Source organism: Chiloscyllium plagiosum, unplaced genomic scaffold (genome assembly GCF_037043375.1).
Source record: "Chiloscyllium plagiosum isolate Xiang-an unplaced genomic scaffold, Cpla_swu_hap1 HiC_scaffold_35, whole genome shotgun sequence".
Taxonomy (NCBI): Eukaryota; Metazoa; Chordata; class Chondrichthyes; order Orectolobiformes; family Hemiscylliidae; genus Chiloscyllium; species Chiloscyllium plagiosum.
The window spans coordinates 66821189-66838673 of NW_028270173.1; the positions used below are offsets into that span (position 1 = coordinate 66821189).

Here is a 17485-nt window from a genome sequence, read left to right on the forward strand (position 1 = left end):
AACAGTAGGTCAAGTTTTGCACCTTCTCTAGTAGGTATATCCACATACTGAATCAGAAATTTGGCTTGTACACTCTTAAGAAATTCCTCTCCATCCTAAACCTTTAACACTATAGCAGTCCCAGTCGATGTTTGGAAAGTTAAAATCCCTGACCATAACTATCCTATTATTCTTACAGATAGCTGAGATATCCTTACAAGTTTGTTTCTCAATTTCCGTCTGATCACCAATAAGTTGATCATCCCTTTCTTTATTATCCTCCAAGAGTTCGAGCAAATTTGTCAAATGTGATTTCCTTTTCCCAAAACCATGTTTTTGATTATGTTACACTTTTCTAAATGTCCAGCTCCGTCTTCCATAAGAATGAATTCTCGCATCCGCAACAGATTTAGGTGAACTGGCCTACAGTTTCATGTTTCCTGTCTCTCCTCCATCTTGAACAGGGACGTCACATTAGCAGCTTTCCAATTTGCTGGAGTCCTTCTGGAATCGAGCCAATTCTGGAATATTTCAATCAATGCCTGAACTGTCTCTGCAGCCATTCCTTTGATATCCTTTGATATAGATGATCAGTTTGGTGAGTTGTCTGTCTTTCGTCCGATTAGTTGATCAAATGCTTTGTCCCTTGTGATAGTGACTTATCAGATCTTTCCTCTCCTAAGCACCTTCTTTAACTATAATAGAGGCATCGAGTCATACAGCATGGAAACAGACCCTTCGGTCCAACAAGTCCATGCCGAACATCATCCCAAACTAAACTAGTCCCATCTGTCTTCTCCTGGTTCATATCCCTCCAAACCTTTCCTAGTCATGTGCTTATCTAAGTGTCTTTTAAACATTTGTAACTGTGTCTGCATCCCCCACTTCCTCAGGAAACTTATTACACTTGTGGAAAAAGAAGTGCCTTTAAGTTTTCTTTTTAATCTTTCATCTTCAAACTATGTCCCCTAGTCTTGAATTCCCACATCATTGGAAAAAGACACCCACCAGTAACTAATCTATCCCCCTTGTGACTTCATAAAGTCAGCTCTCAAACTCCTACATTCCAGTGAAAAAGGTCTCCGCTGATCATGTCTTTATAACTCAAAAGTTTCATACCCTGCAACATCCTGGTAAATCCCTTGTGAACCCTCTGTGACTTGATAATGTCCTTCCTATAGCAGTGCGATGAGAACTGGACATGGTACTCCAGCATCTGCAGTCATTGTTTTTACCTATGGTACTCCAGAAGTGTCCTCACCAATGTCCTGTACAACCTCAACACGACTTCTCAACCCGCATGCTCAGAGGACTGAGCAGCAATAGCAAGCGTGCTAAATGCCTTTTTAACGACATCTTTGGGATGTTTACAGCATCCTCCAGGGTGAAGACTGATGCAAACTATTGGTTTGTTATTTGTCATTTCCCTGTCACTCATTATTAATTCTTCAATTTGGTCCTTCATGCAACCCACAATTCCTGAGTTACTGTACCTTAAACAAAAAACAGGAGAACTTCTTGTTATGGTTTGTGCCAAATTATTTTCATAATTAATTTCTTCTTCTTTATCAGTTTTTCGGCCTTCCAGTACTGGTTCCTTGTTGTAAGAAAAAGTTCCCAATCCTCCTACTAATCATGAGGTTTTACTGCATTATGTGCTTTTGTTTAGGATTTGGTATTATTTAATTAACCACAGGAGGTTCATCCTTGCCATTAAATTTTCATTTTTGACTGAAGTTAAGTTTTACTGAGCACTATGAAATATTTGCAAAAATGTCTGCCCCTGCTGATCCACCGCCTTCCCTCTTCCTACTATCCCAGCATGCTTTAGACAGCTTTTATCGCGATTCGTCTTGCCATTGCCTTCATTAAAGTTGAGGACAACTCTGATTCCTGATGAAGGGCTTATGCCCGAAACGCTGATTCTCCTGTTCCTCAGATGCTGCCTGACCTGCTGTGCTTTTCCAGCATCACACTCTTCTATACTAGTTTGGGAACCAATTTGCTCAACCTCAAACATAATTTGAAATTCTCTTATAATGGATGTTTGTCGAGTTTAAAAAAACTGTGACGGGCATGGATAGCATAAAGAGACAATTTCTTTTTTCCTGGGGTGGAGGAGTCCAGAACTAGAGGGTATTGGTATAGGGTGAGAGGAGGAAGATATTAAAGGGACATAAGGGTCAACTTTATCACGCAGAAAGTGGTGCGTGCGTGTATGGAATGAACTGCAAGAGGAACTGGTGGAGGTTGGTACAATTGCATCATTTAAAAGGCATCTGAATGGGTATATGAAAAGGAAAGGTTTAGACGGATATGCTAGCAAATGGAACTAGAATAGGTTGGAATATCTGATCGGCAAGGACGAGGTGGACCGAAGGCTCTGTTTCAGTGCTGTACGTCTCTATGACTCTGTGACCCTGTATGGAACTGAGATGTTTTTCCAAGTCAGGGTGGTGAGTGGTTTCATGTGTAATTGTCAACTGGTCGTTTTCCGTGTATCTACTGTGCTTGCATTCTAGATTACAGTGCCATGGTTTGGAAGCTGCTCTGTAAGAAACTTTGGTGAGTTTCTGCAGTGCATCGTCAGTGGGACACACTGTTGGAATCAGGGAATGTTTGTGACTGTAGTGATGAGCAAGCTGCACTGCAAGTTTATTCTCTCTAAATATGGAGAGCACAACTGATCCAGATGTGGTCTCAATGATTTTTGGCAATATTATTTTTGTTAAGTCCATTTACTTCTGTTAAATAAAAATGCAGAAAACTGTGTGCAGTGGCGTGGAGAGGCCAGCACAGGGTGGTATTGTATCATTTTAAACACAAGACGGTGCACACACAGACTGAGGGAGAGTCCCGCCGTCTCCCTCCATCTCCCTCCATCTTTCTCTGACTCTTTACTCCCTGTCTGCATATTTTCTGTCTTTTATCCCTACCCTCACCTCCTCCCGTGGTCAACCGTTGGTGTAAATTTCTTCTATTATGCCATTCAAAGAATCCATCTTGACTTACTCGCTTTTTGTAAATGATTTCAGAAAAGTTGTTTACATGCTGCGGAACTTAAGCTGTTGCACAAACACATTTATTTACTGAGGAAAGTGAAGAGCTGGAATGCAATAAAATGGCTGTTTACATGAATTCCATACTTTATGAATAAATAAAACTCTTCACTGAAGCCCACAGGAGGGTACTGCTGTCTCCAAACCGGAAAGAATTTTTAAAAAAATCATTCATGGGATATGGGTGTCACTGGCTGGGTCAGTGTTTACTGTCCGTCCCTAGTTGCCTCCCTTGAGAAGGTGGTGGTGAGTTGCTGTCCTGAACTGCTGCAGCCCATCTGCTGTCGGTTGACCCACAGTGTTGTTAAAGAATGAATCCCAGGCTATTGACCAAATGACACTGAGGAAACAGTGATATATTTCCAAGTCAGGATAGTGAGGGACTTCGAAGGGACCTTGTGGGGAAGGAGGGGTTGTCATCCCATGAACCTGCTGCCCTTGTCCTTCCAGATAAAAGTGGTCGTGGGTTTAGAAAGTGTTGTCTCAGCATCTGTGGTGAATTTCTAGAGTGCATCATAGAGATGGTACACAATGCTACTATCGAGCATCGTGGTGGAGGGAGTGAACGGTTGTGGATGTTGGGCCAATCAAGAGCTTCTTTGTCCTGGATGGTGTCGAGCTTCTTGAGTGTTGGAGGTACACCCATCTGTCCTCACAATCCTGACAGAGACGTCCTTATCCCAGTGCAGGGAGAGAGTTAAACAGAGGACCTGCGGATTCCCCATTGCAGCGCAATCCAAAGGAATTGTCCAGGTAAACGGAATTTCCTCCTGGGTAATTCATATCAGCTTGGAGCCCTCTCTAAGTCTCTATCATAATCAAATCCTTCTGAGGGTTCTCATGGAATTTAATAGAACAGATCATCAGAAGATGGGCCGACGAGTGGCAGATATTGTTTAAATCAGGTAAGTATGAGATGTTGCACTTTGGAATGAGAGGTGTGGCTTAAGAAAGAGACATTGGGGTGCAGGGTCATAGTTCCTTGAAGGGAGAGTCAGAGATAGACAAGATAGTGAAGAAGGCATTTGGTACACTTACCTTTATCAGTCATTGCATTGAGTTTGGAGTTGAGCTATGATTTTGCAGCTGTAAAGGACATTGGTTCGGCCACATTTGGAATATTACGTCCAATTCTGGTCTCCCTGCTATAGGAAAGATGTTGTCAAGCTTAAAAGGGTACAGAAACCATTTACCATGATTTGGCCAGAATTGGAGGTCTTGAGCGATAAAGGGAGACTGAATAGGCCGAGGCTGTTATCCCTGGTGTTTCGGAGGCTGAGGTGTGACGTTATCGAGGTTTGTAGAATCATGAGAGTCTGGATAGGATAAATAGACAAGGTCATTTTCTCAGATTAGGCGATAAGTGCATCACTGGCTATTCCAGCATTTAATACCCATCCCTAAATCACCCAGAGGGCATGTTACTGTGTGTCTGGAGTCATGTGTAGGCCAACCAGGAAAGGATGGCAGTTTCCTTCCTTGAAGAATATTAGTGAAAAAGGTGGGGCTTTCCAACAATTGACAGCAGATTCAGGGTCCATATTTACATTGAATTGAAATTCCACCATCTGCCGTGGCCAGATTCAAACCCAGGTCCCCAGACCATTATCTGGTCTCTGGATTAACCGTCCAGAAATATTACCACTAGGTCATCACCTCACCTGCTGACCTGAGTAATTGTTGGTTAATGTTGGGCACTGTAATTTCTTTGTCAGAATTTAAAACAGAGGAACAAACACATGAGGGCAGACTCAACAAACAAACAAAAACTCGGAAAAGTCAAGAGGTTAGGATGTTAAGTTGTTTTGCATAATGTTGATTCCAGCTGCTTTGTCAGAATATTAATACCTCACACTGAACTCAAAGAAGGCAGTCTACACATTTATTTCTGCAATCTCCAGACCAAGAAGAACATTATCTGCACTGTTCATCTAATCGACACATTTAAAAGTTCAAGAGAAACGTTGTGATGCCACCATTGAAAGGTCCAGCCCAAGTGGGCTTAATGGCCAGCTTCTGCTCGACTATCTTATGGACTTATGAATTGAAGAGGGGCCACTGTGTGAGAGACACTGCATCAGACAGAATTCGGTTTACTTCATTAATTAACTGATTGTCTAGCCTTTACAGGGAGCTTTGAACCAATCATTCAGAATAAATAATGAGCAAGGACAACCACAGGCCAAAGGTGAGCAGAACAGTCCTGAGAGTCAAGCTCATAGCTTGGACATTTAAGTACAGAATACCACCAGTACAGAGCTAAACCACCGTTTAGCCGTTCATTACTGACTGGTCACAATCGAATGCAGAATATTTCTCAAACACTGAAAAGATAAGTTGAAGGTGATGGCAATAAATCAGCTTTGGAAATGCTACTGCAACGGTGTGAATTCCAAGTTCCAATCGCATTCAAACTCAGAAAACAGGGCGTGGGAGATGCTCAGTGTAGAATTCTCACTGTTTACCTAATTCCTGTCCTTACCTCATTGTTAGTTCTAAATATAATCATAAGGGTAACACTCAGGATGGAGGGAGATAGTGGGACTCTCTCTCTCTCTCTCCTCTCTCTCTCTCTGTCTGTCTGTGCCTGTCCCTCTTGTGTTTAAAGTGATACAAGGCCAGTCTCTGCTGGCCTCCCCGCGCAACTGCACAATGAGCTGAGTGACGCTAAGGTGCAATGGGCTGCATGTTGACATCACCCCAAGATGGCCAAACCCGTGGGAATGGATTGACAAGGAGGAAGCAGAAGGAGGCAAGAGGTGACACGTGCCAGGGCCATGAGCTGAAGCAGAGTGGCTCCCTCTGTCTGAATGAATGAAAACCGGAAGAATTGTGGAAGCTGTAAATCAGGAAATTAAAAACAGAAATTGCTGGAAAAGATCAAAGTTAAAAATTAGACAACAGCAGGTTTTAGTTAAACAGTATTATTCAGAAGCATTAGCTTTTGGAGTGCCGCTCTTTCATCAGTCCAACATCAGCACGTCCAAGTCATAGAAAAGATCAGCAAATCAAGCAGCTTCTGTGAAAAGAATTCAGAGTTAACATTTCGGGACCGGTGACCCTTCCTCAGAACTGGGGGGAGCTGGGAACATGTCACTTTAAATGCAGAGGAGAGGGTAGTGGGGAAGGGGTAAGTAGTAAACGGTTGATGGGAATAATCCCAAATAGAAAGAAGAAAGGACAAAGGAGTGAATAATGAGCTGGCTGGGAGGGTAAATACCTGTTAATGGGGGATGCTAGTGGCTAACAAAGGTAGTGTATAATAGCAGACTACGTGATAACAAGCCCTGCTGTGTTGGGTAGGGAGCTAGGACATGGGAGATTTCAGACGCTAAAATCATTGAAGATTAGATTACTTACAATGTGGAAACAGGCCCTTTGGCCCAACAAGTCCACGCCGATCCCCCAAAGAACAACCCACCCAGACTCATTCCCCTAACTTATGCACCTAAAGTACAGGCAACTTAGTATTACCAATTCACCTAACCTGCACAGCTTTGGACCGTGGGAGGAAACTGGAGCAATTCCACACAGACACGGGGAGAATGTGCAAACTCCATACAGACAGTCGCCTGAGGAAGGAAATGAACCCGGGTCTCTAGCTCTGTGAAGTAGCAGTGCTAACCACTGAGCCACCGTGCTGCCCATGAACTGATATTGAGTCCAGAAGGCTGCAGAGTCCTCAAGCAGAAAATGAGATGTTGTTTTTCCAGTTTGCACTGAGCTTCGTTGGATCACTGCAGTAAGCCTGAGACAGAGATGTTGGCCTGGGAACAAGGTGGGGTGGAAAAGTGGCAGGCAGCTGGAAGCTCAGGATCTTTCTGGAGGCTGAACGTTGATGTTCTGTGAAGCAGTCACCCAGTCTATGCTTCATTTCCCTAATGTAGGAGAGACCACACTGTGAGCAGTGAATGCGGTAGATTGGATTGTGGGAAGTGCAGTTAAATCGCTGCTTCACCTGGAAATTATGTTTGGGCCTTTAGATACTGGGGAGGGAGGTGGGGAATAAGCATGCGGTGCATCTTCAACTCTTGCAGAGGCGTGTGCTGGTAAGGCTGTGGGGGGAGAGAGGGGTGTTGGTAATGAAGAGTGGATCAGGGTATCCCGGAGGGAATGGTCGCTGTGGATGGTGGGGAAGGGAGAAGAGGGGAATTTACAGCCTCCGCAGTTCTTTAGGAGACAGATAGAGTGGAGTGGTTTAACCCCATTCAATCAGCGCACCCCCAACACAACAGAGAGACCATTGCACAGAGATGCAGATACAGACAGATGCACAAGCACTGATTCACACACTGAGACACACAAAGGCAAACATATCCTACAGTCAGATGTTCAGACAGAGATAGACAGACACACACAGTTAGAGAGTCACTGGTACATACAGGCACACAGGTGCAGAGCCACAGACAGACACATTGACAAACATATAGAGAAACATATACACAGAAACACACCCTTCTTCTCTCTTTAATACCCAGTCTCACAATCTCACTTTCTCTCTTGTACAATCTCCCCATACTCGCTCATTCACAATATCTCTCTCTCTCAAGACACCAAAATTGGAGGTGCAGTGGACAGCGAAGAGGGATACCTCTGATTAAAACAGCATATTGATGAAAAGGGCCAATGGGCTGAGAAGTGGCAGATGGAGTTTCATTCAGATAAATGCGAGGTGCTGCATTTCGGGAAAGCAAATCTTAGCAGGACGTATACACTTAATAATAAGGTCCGAGAGAGTGTTGCAGAGCAAAGAGGCCTTGGAGTGAAAGTTCATAGCTCCATGAAAGTGGAGTCGCAGGTAGATAGGATAGTGAAGAAGGCGTTTAGTTTGCTTTCCTTTATTGGTCAGAGTATTGAGTACAGGAGTTGGGAGATCATGTTGCAATTATACTAACGTCCACCACTTCCTATGGCAGCTCATTTCATGCACGTACAACTCTTTGCGTGGAGAAATTGACCCTGAGGTCTCTTTTATATCTTTCTCCTCTCACCCTAGACCCATGCCCTCAAGTTCTGGACATCCCCATCCCGGGAAAAGCATTTGTCTGTTTATCCTATCCATGCCCCTCATGATTTTATGAACCTCTATAAGGTCATCCCTCGGCCTCCGACACTCCATTGGAAATAGACTCAGCCTATTTAACCTCTCTGTATAGCTCAAATCCTCCAACCCTGGCAACATCCTTGTAAATCTTTTCTAAACCCTTTCAAGTTTCACAACATCCTTCCAATAGGAAGGAGACCAGAACTGCACGCAATATTCCAACAGTGGCCTAACCAATGTCCTGAACAGCCACAACATGGCCTCCCAACTCCTGTACTCAACACTCTGACCAATAAAGGGAAGCATACCAAATGCCTTCTTCATTATCCTATCTACCTGTGACTCCACTTTCAAGGTGCTATGAACCTGCACTTCAAGGTCTCTTTGTTCAGCAACACTCCAGAGGTTACCATTAAGTGTGTAAGTCCTGCTAAGATTTGCTTTCCCAAAACCCAGCAGCTCTCATTGATCTAAATTAAACTCCATCTGCCACTTCTCAGCAAATTGGCCCATCTGATAAAAAGCCTGTTCGAAGAACAACACTGCATAAGGATCGAACCCTTGACACTTTCAGAGACAGATCACTGTTGTTGGAATCCTGGCCAGATTCCACCATTAATTGGATAATATGCATGTTGCATTGCGTAGCTTAACTTGCTTACTTAGAAGGTTTTATTTCTGCATGCAATAAAGTCTAAATCATTGTTTCAATACTTGTAACATAAGAAGCAGCAGCAGGAGTCGGCCATCTGTCCTGCGAGCCCGCTCCATCATTCAATAAGATCATGGCTGATCTTTTCATGGCCTCAGCTCCTCTTACCCACCCGTTAACCATAACCCTCAATTCCTTTACTGTCAAAACACTATCTATCTTTGTTTTAAACATAGTCAATGAGGCCGTCTCAATGGCTTCACAGGGCTAGGAATTCCACAGATACACAATAGTTTTGGTGAAAAATGTCCTCCTGAATTCAGTCCGAAATCTGCTCCCCGTAATTGTGAGGCTAAGCCCTCATGTCCTAGTTTCACCCAACAGTGGAAACATCCTCCCTGCTTCGATCTTATCCATTCCCTTCATAATTTTATATGTTTCTGAAAGGTCCCCCTCATTCTTCTAAATTTCAATGAATATAATACCAGTTTGCTCAGACTTTCTCTTATAAGCCAAACCCGTGGGCGGCATGGTGGCATAGTGGTTAGCACTGCTGCCTCACAGCGCCAGAGACCCGGGTTCAATTCCCGCCTCAGGCGACTGACTGTGTGGAGTTTGCACGTTCTCCCGTGTCTGCGTGGGTTTCCTCCAGGTGCTCCGGTTTCCTCCCACAGTCCAAAGATGTGCAGGTCAGGTGAATTGGCCATGCTAAATTGCCAGTAGTGTTAGGTAAGGGGTAGATGTAGGGGTATGGGTGGGTTGCGCTTCGGCAGGTCGGTGTGGACTTGTTGGGCCGAAGGGCCTGTTTCCACACTGTAAGTAATCTAATCCATCAACTCCGGAAACAGCCCAGTGAAACTCCTCTGCACCCTCTACTGCCAGTACATCTTTTCTCAAGTAAAGAGACCAAAACTGCAAACAGTACAGCTGCAACATAACCTCCCTATTTTTAAACTCAATCCCTGTAGCAGTGAAGGACAAAATTGAATTTGCCTTCCTAATTACCAGTTTCACCTGCAGACCAACCTCCTGTGATTCATACACATGTCCCTCTGCATAGCTGCAATGTTTTACCATTCAAATAATAGTCCTTTTTACTGTTATTCCTACCAAGATGGATGACTTCATATTTATCAACATTGTACTCGATCTGCTGGAGATTTGGCCACCCACATCAAGTATCTACACCCCCCCTACAAACCTGATTCCCTGTGACATTTCTGAATATGCAGCCAAATTAAAAAGAACTTGTGGAGATTTAGATGCTTTGCTATATTCATTGCTAGTCATATGTACCTTTAGTGAAGGGAATGAGTACTGAATGCTGTGATTGGCATGCTAATCGATTGGCTGTTTGTCCTGTACAATGTGGAACTTTGTGAGTGTTACAATTAGGGTGGTATCAGACAGATATATGGGGAGCATTCCATCCCAGCCCTGAGCTGTGCTTCCTGGATGGTGGACATGGATTGGAGAGGGATTGTCAAGCAATCAAAGTATCTGAAAGACCCCTGTGGCCACAGCAATTACAAGGCTGGATCAGACCATTTTCTTGCCAATGGTTGGCCCAGATTGTTGTTAGCCATGCATTCCGTGATGGTGATGTCACAGTAAACCAATGGGAGATGAGTAAATTCTCACTCTTTGAGATGGTCATTGCCTGGTGCTTGTGGGATGTGAATGGTACTTGTCAATTATGAGCCCAAGCTAGATGCTATCTTGCTGTATATGGACACATATCTATTCTTTATCTATGGAATTGTAAATGGTGCTGAACATTGTGCAATCACGTAAAAGCATCTCCAATTTAGACTGAAGGGCATTGTTAAGGCATGTTCAGATTTTAAAGCCTCAGTTATGAACCTGACGAACTGCTTTAGAGATGTCCGATGGCTGAAATGATTGACCTCCAATAGCTAAAACCATCTTCACTTGTATTCAGGATGAAACTAAAGAGAGTTGTAATTGCTTTGACTCCAGTTTTTCAAAGGCTCCTGTTATGACGTGGGTTGGGGGGGGGGAGGGTGTAACTCTCTTGCTTAGTTTAAACCAGCAAACACCGAAAAGCTTTATCCTGTGCAGTAATCTATGAAAATCCGAGAGGCCAAGAATTATTCAAAGTAAAACTTAACAACTTTATTTCCGGAAGTATTTTAAAGAATAATTAACTAACAAATATTTATAACTCAGTCCTCGAACCTATTGTTTAACTTCCCCTTCCACAATAAGAGTCTGATACAACTCCCAATTAAGATATGCAAAACAAAACTTATCTCAAGACCGGCAGCTTTCGGTTCTCTATCTGGATCTTCCACAGACTTTTCTTCTTCATAGGGATTCTGCTTCACAGGTTACTGATTGATAAAGGTACATTCAAGAGAGCTATTTTTCAGGCAGTCTTTTTTATATGCTGGTAGCTAGGCAATTCTCCACCCAACTGTTCAATTTTCTCTGGTCTTATACACGCAAAGCAACTGATTGTGTCATTGGATTTTAAGATTGTCAATATAATCAGTTCAAACTGGATTGGAGTTTGGTATTTTTTGGTGCACAATTTATCTGATTGGTCAAATTCGAATCTGTTCTGTCATTTCCAGGCAACCATCTACATTAGCTTTCGAACAAGTGTACATTGTTAACTTACTGAGAACACTTGGTGCTGTCAAGTCGCCCTACCAGCTTTTAACTCTCTTAAAACTACAGAACAACCACATCTTTATAACACCTTTTCTTTAAGAAAAAATGAAACATTGTGATGAAAAGATGGCTTCATTTCTTTTTTTCTATTTTTAAACACATTTCCCTAACATATAGATAGCATTAATATATTCTTCAACAGGTATTTGATGTCAGTTTTCACAGTAGAAGACACAAATATCCTGCAATGACTGATGACAAGGATTCGCTGGCTGGTGAGAAACAAAAAAAAACCCGATCATTTTCACAAAAGATGCAGTGTTGGGTAAGTTACTGGGGGCAAAAAAAGAGAAGTCTCATTCCCCTGCTAGAATGCGTCGTAAGGTTCTAAAAGAGTCAGCAGGGGACATAATAGATTCGCTCATGGTAAATTACCAAAATCTGGAGGACTGTGGTTTGGTCCTGGCAGGTTAGAAAAGAACAAATATGATGCTACTGTTTAAGAAAGGAAGTAGACAGAAGATAGGTAATTATAGGTCCATTAGCTGAACTCCTGTAGTGGCGAAAATGCTTGAATCGATAATCAAGGAAGACACAGTGACACATTGGGATTGAAATTGTCCAACTGGGCAGACATCTTATGGGTTTATGAATGGTAGGTCATGTTTAACTAATTTACTGGAATTTTTGACGACATTAGAAGCGCAATGGACAATGGGGAACAAGTGGATGTGATGTGTCTGGATTTCCAGAAGGCATTCAGTGAAGTTATGTACAAAAGGGTGCTGCATAAGATAAAAGGGCATGGCGTTACGGGTAATGTATTAGCATGGATAAGGGATTGGTTAAATAACAGGAAGCAAAGAATGGGAATAAATGGGCATATTGTGGTTCATGATCAGTGGCTAGTGGATTGCCTCAGGAATCAGCATTGGGATCACAATTGCTTACAATTCACACAGATGATTGAGAGTCGGGCATCAAGTGTAGTGTGTCAAAGTTCTCAGATGGCAATAACATTAGTTGGAGACGAGAACGTGTAGGGGACACTGAAAGTCTTCAGAAGGATATAGATCAGTGAAGTGAGTGAGCACATAGTGTAGAGTGTTGGTAAACGTGAAGTCATCCATTTTGGTACAAATAACGGCAAAATAGACTATTGCTTAAATGGTGAAAGATTGCTGAATACTGCTATGGCAAGAGACCTAGGGGATTGGATTAGATTAGGTTCCCTACAGTATGGAAACAGACCCTTCGGCCCAATTAGTCCACACTGACCCTCTGAAGAGTAACTCACCCAGACCCATTCCACTACTCTATATTTACCACTGACAAATGCACCTAACATTATGCAATTTAGCATGGCCAATTCATCTAACCTGAACATCTTTGGATTGTGGTAGGAAACCAGACACCTGGAAGAAACCCATGCAGACACAGGGAAACGTGAAAACTGCACACAGACATTCACCCAAGACGGGAATTGAACCGGGTCCCTGGCGCTGTGAGATAACATTGCAAACCACTGAACCTGAGCTGAAAATGTGTTGCTGGAAAAGCGCAGCAGGTCAGGCAGCATCCAGGGAACAGGAGAATCGACGTTTCGGGCATAAGCCCTTCTTCAAGAAACGTCGAACGTCGATTCTCCTGTTCCCTGAATGCTGCCTGACCTGCTGTGCTTTTCCAGCAACACATTTTCAGCTCTGATCTCCAGCATCTGCAGACCTCACTTTCTCCTCAAAAACCACTGAACCTCCCTGCCGCCATGAACTTGTGCATTAATCGCAAAATGTTGGTTTTCAAGTGTAGCAAGTAGTTAAGAAGGCCAGTAGAATATTGTCCTTCATTGTGAGAGGAGTGGGGTTTAAAAACAGGGAGATTATGTTGCAGCTGTACAAGGTGCTGGTGAGGCCATACCTGCAGTACTTTTCGGTGTACAGTTTTGGTTTCCTTACCCGAGAAAGAATGTGCTGGCACTGGACGGGGTGCAAGGAGCTCCACTACGTTGATACTGGATTTGAGACGGTTGCCTTGTGAGGAGAAACTGAGGAGACTGCCACTGTATTCACTGGAATTTAGAACAATGGTGGAGGGGGGTCCAATAGAAACATATAAATTATGAAGGGAATGTACCAGATGGAATTTGTGTCCGCTGCCAGATGACACTATAACTATGAAGCATAGCCTCAAAATGAGTGGAAGCAGACTGACTGCAGGAGGATCTTCTTTACCTGAACGGTTGTGAATCTGTGGAATTCTTTACCCAGTGAAGCAGTTAAGGCTACCTCATTCACTTCCTGTTCAGGCAAAGATTTCAAAACAGTAAATTAATTAAGGGATATGGTGAGCAGGCTTTGTCTTTGAAAAAGATCAGCCGTGGTCGCATTCAATTGTGGAGCAGGCTTATTTGGGCAGATGCCCTACTCCTGCTCCCATTTGTTCTGTTCTTATGTTCTGTTAAAGTTCAGTCAATGGACTTCAGTTTTTAAAGACCCCATTGATTTTTTAAACGAGAACTATGAGTGAAATACCGAAGCAGGGAATAGATGTGGTTGATTTTTGATGACTTAATGATACACCCCTTCCGAGCATCATACTTTAGAAAAGATGGCAAGATGACACAGCGAATATTTGTGATAATGTGCGAGAGATGGGGTACTGCAGGAAGGGCAGGAAGCTGGAGTGCTCCCCTAACAACAAAGGAGCTGTGGGGGAGGTTTTATCGAGCCGTTGAAATGCTGAAGACATGCTGAAATGAATGAGAGCAATCTGTTTCCATTGAAAGATGAGGAGAGAACCAGAGGATAGAGAGGGAATTGAGAACATTGTCTTTGATGCAGCAGATTGTTTTGATCTGGAATTTCCTGCAGAAGGGCTGTGGGAACAGATTCATTAATAACATTCATTTTGGATTTCAGTAAATACCGATTTTGGGGTGTGACAGTGTCATGGATTAAGGAAAGAGGAATTTAATTAATTGGATACAAAGGACAAATGACCTTCTTCTGTGCTCTATTATTCTGCCTCATCGTTACATCCCACGTTTAAGGTGAGATGTGTAAACTACTGCACCCTCTCTCATAACCTCTCTAACTGTCCTTATCCCTCTCTCAGACTATTCAGTTAACTCACCTATTTAAGACATATTCTTAAGTTTTTGAGTAATTTATTGTTCTGTTACCTCATTTTGCCTTTGATGGCTCAAGTCAACTTTGTTTAACTTTCAAAATAAACGTTTTGTGAGATATATTTGGGGATTGTGTTGAATTGCAATCCAGCGCCATGGCGGCATAGCTGCCTTCCAATCAGTTCTTCCTGTTTTGCTTCCCAACTGTTGCAAGTCTGGAACTTTAAAACCATCAACAGGAAAACGTAGAGGCAAAATCAATGTTTTCACTGCTTGTCTTTGCTTGGAAAACACATGCAATGTTTGTTTTACAAAGAAAGACCCCCTCAGTATTTCTCATTTTTGGTATTGCTGGTTCAAGTTTTCTTTTCATTTACTATCATAGTTTATTACACTGTTGTCTGACGAAGACACCAGCACCACATTCTTCAGAAGGACATTCACGACTCATGTGAGAGATGTTTCCATCTACTTGACTGTCTGATATGGAATTGCCACACAAAATTTATAATAACATATCGCCCGACATACGATATGATGAGTGAAGGACAAAAAGTGAGTGAGTTGCAGAGTAAACGAGTGATCGATGGAAAACCAGTCCAAGGCTGGTCCAAGTGACTAACTGAAACATTGGCTGGCAGGATTACTGGGAAAGTGAGAGTGCAAGGAAAGGACACGGCGCAGTCAAGAAGAAGACAATGTCGGAGTGAATGAAAGACTGGTGAGAGAATTAGTAAACAAGTGACAAAAAAGTGGCAGTTGAGTGAAACAGACTGAGTGATGGCAAAACGAAGGAGCAAGGAAGTGACAGAGTGTGAGCATTGGAATAACATGAGGAAGTAAGCGAGCACACAGATATCAGAGGCAAGCGAGTGACGGCGATGCATTACTTCAGGTCACACTTTGATGCACGCACATAACATGGAACACGATTAAATTATAAACTAAATCATGTATTTTATTAACTTGAATGAAGGAATGTTGCAGCACTTTCTTCCAGTGCTCTCTGAACTTCTCCTGTGGGATGAAATAAATCACGATATTTGTGCAGCAGCTCAGGAGCTGCAGCATGAAGCCTAATTCCTTTACAAATGGATGCAGATGCAAATACTTATATTCCAATTCCCTCATTCTGTACCATATAACATTAATCATGAACATCGACCATAACAGGATGAAATTTAACGAGATATTCAAAAGTAATATTATCGATTTCATTCGACTCTCCATTTCTGGATCATGGGAACTATTCCCAGTGCTATTGGCTCGGGGTCTCCTGCAGGCTCTGTCTGACGGTGAGATCATTGAGGAGCAGAATCAGGAGGAATGGGAGAGCTCCGGTTAGAATATGGAGGAGGAACTCGACTGGTATCTACATTGGACAGTAGAGAACAATCTACGCAAATTTACAAAACCAGGGGATGTTCCCCAGCTGATAGCGACGCTTTAGCATAAAATACCAGGAAATACTTTTTAAACAGCTCAGCATAGTCACTGTTCCCCAACCATAGCCGCTGCTTTCTTATTGCAGTATGCATTTTTCAGCTTCTGGCAACAAATGACCACAAACCGATCAAAGGTGAAAGTGACGGGGAACCAGACAGAACAGTCAGTGGCTGCGTAAAGCAGGACAGCATGGATATTACACACGGGAATGTCCCTCAGGAAATAAAACTATTCCTGATAAACAATGGGAATATGTCTCAATATCAGATCGAGGATAACGACCAATCGATCCGCCACTGCCATGGCTCCCAGTTAACGTCTGACACTTGGAGACAATCCACAATCTTTATAAAGCAGCACGTAGATCGTTACTACATTAACTGTGAGTGAGGTAAAAACAAACAATTGAAATATGGGCCAAACATTATGAGTTTTAATGTACATCTACAGACAACATAAAGTATGTTTCTGCATTCAGTGATTTATTGAAATGTGTATTTGAAGTAACAGTTTAGGTGGTTTGAGTTATTTGAAAATATGAAACTCAAAAGATATTTAGCACTCACTCCCCAAACAAGTTCAAATGCAAAAGCACAAGGGATTGCGAGACAAATAAATTGCATTGCATTACTGGAGCCCAGACCAAGTTTATTCTGATACTGTCGGTATTTGCCATACATGCTGTTTCCCAGTCAATTAATCATGCTGTTGACTTTCCAATTTCCACACGTTAACATATCCATTACATAGACCTTCCTGAACCTGAAACAGCCATCCCTTTAAAATCTCCACAAATCTGCAAGAATTGATAGGAAGGAGTTCAAACATCCATCAGGACCATTCAATCAACTCACACTCAATCATCGATACTAGATGCTTGACTACCCACTGATTGGAAATACCCTGAAAACTAATTTACAAAGCAGCGGAGGTGGCATTTCCACAATTCGAATTTCTTACAGAAACATGAGCAGGCCACATTTTGCACACATTCCCTATTGTTCTCCCCAGCATATATCTGACTGTGTAATAATTTGTCTGAGATGCCCCTATCATACACACAGAAAAAGGACAAACTGGAACAATCCAGTCATGGTCTGCAAGCTTCCTTTCAGTCATTAATAAATATTGGAAAGAGACATCAGCTGTGCTGCCAAACATAATGTATACTGCAAGATATTGCTGACTGAACACTCAATCTGTGACCTCATTCTGCTTCTCAATCAAACAAAGATGAAAGAGAACACCATAGAATAGGTGAAAGTGACTGCCTTTGACTCATGGATGCATTGAACAAAACATGGCATCAATGATCCCCTCTCAAACTGTAATAAATGTGGCCAAGGAAAAACTCCATTGGTTGCAGACATGTCTTGTCCAAAGGCAAATGTTATGGTTGTTTGAGGTCAATCAACACAGCTCTGGTCTTCTCTGCAACAGTGCCTTGGTGTAGACGTTTTTGTTTAAATTACACAGCACAGAAATGTCATTACATATGTCTGGGGTTGAGTGACACTTGAATCGGGAGCTTGCATGTCAGA

General features: G+C 42.6%; 1 long non-coding RNA gene across 1 annotated transcript; it reads left to right on the forward strand.

Moving 5' to 3' along the window:
- Positions 1-444: 444 nt before the first annotated feature.
- LOC148141084 (uncharacterized) lies at positions 445-16510 on the forward strand. The gene is made up of 4 exons (XR_015753145.1): positions 445-577; positions 11574-11696; positions 14290-14420; positions 14884-16510. It is a non-coding gene; the product is annotated as an uncharacterized LOC148141084 (long non-coding RNA).
- Positions 16511-17485: the final 975 nt, after the last annotated feature.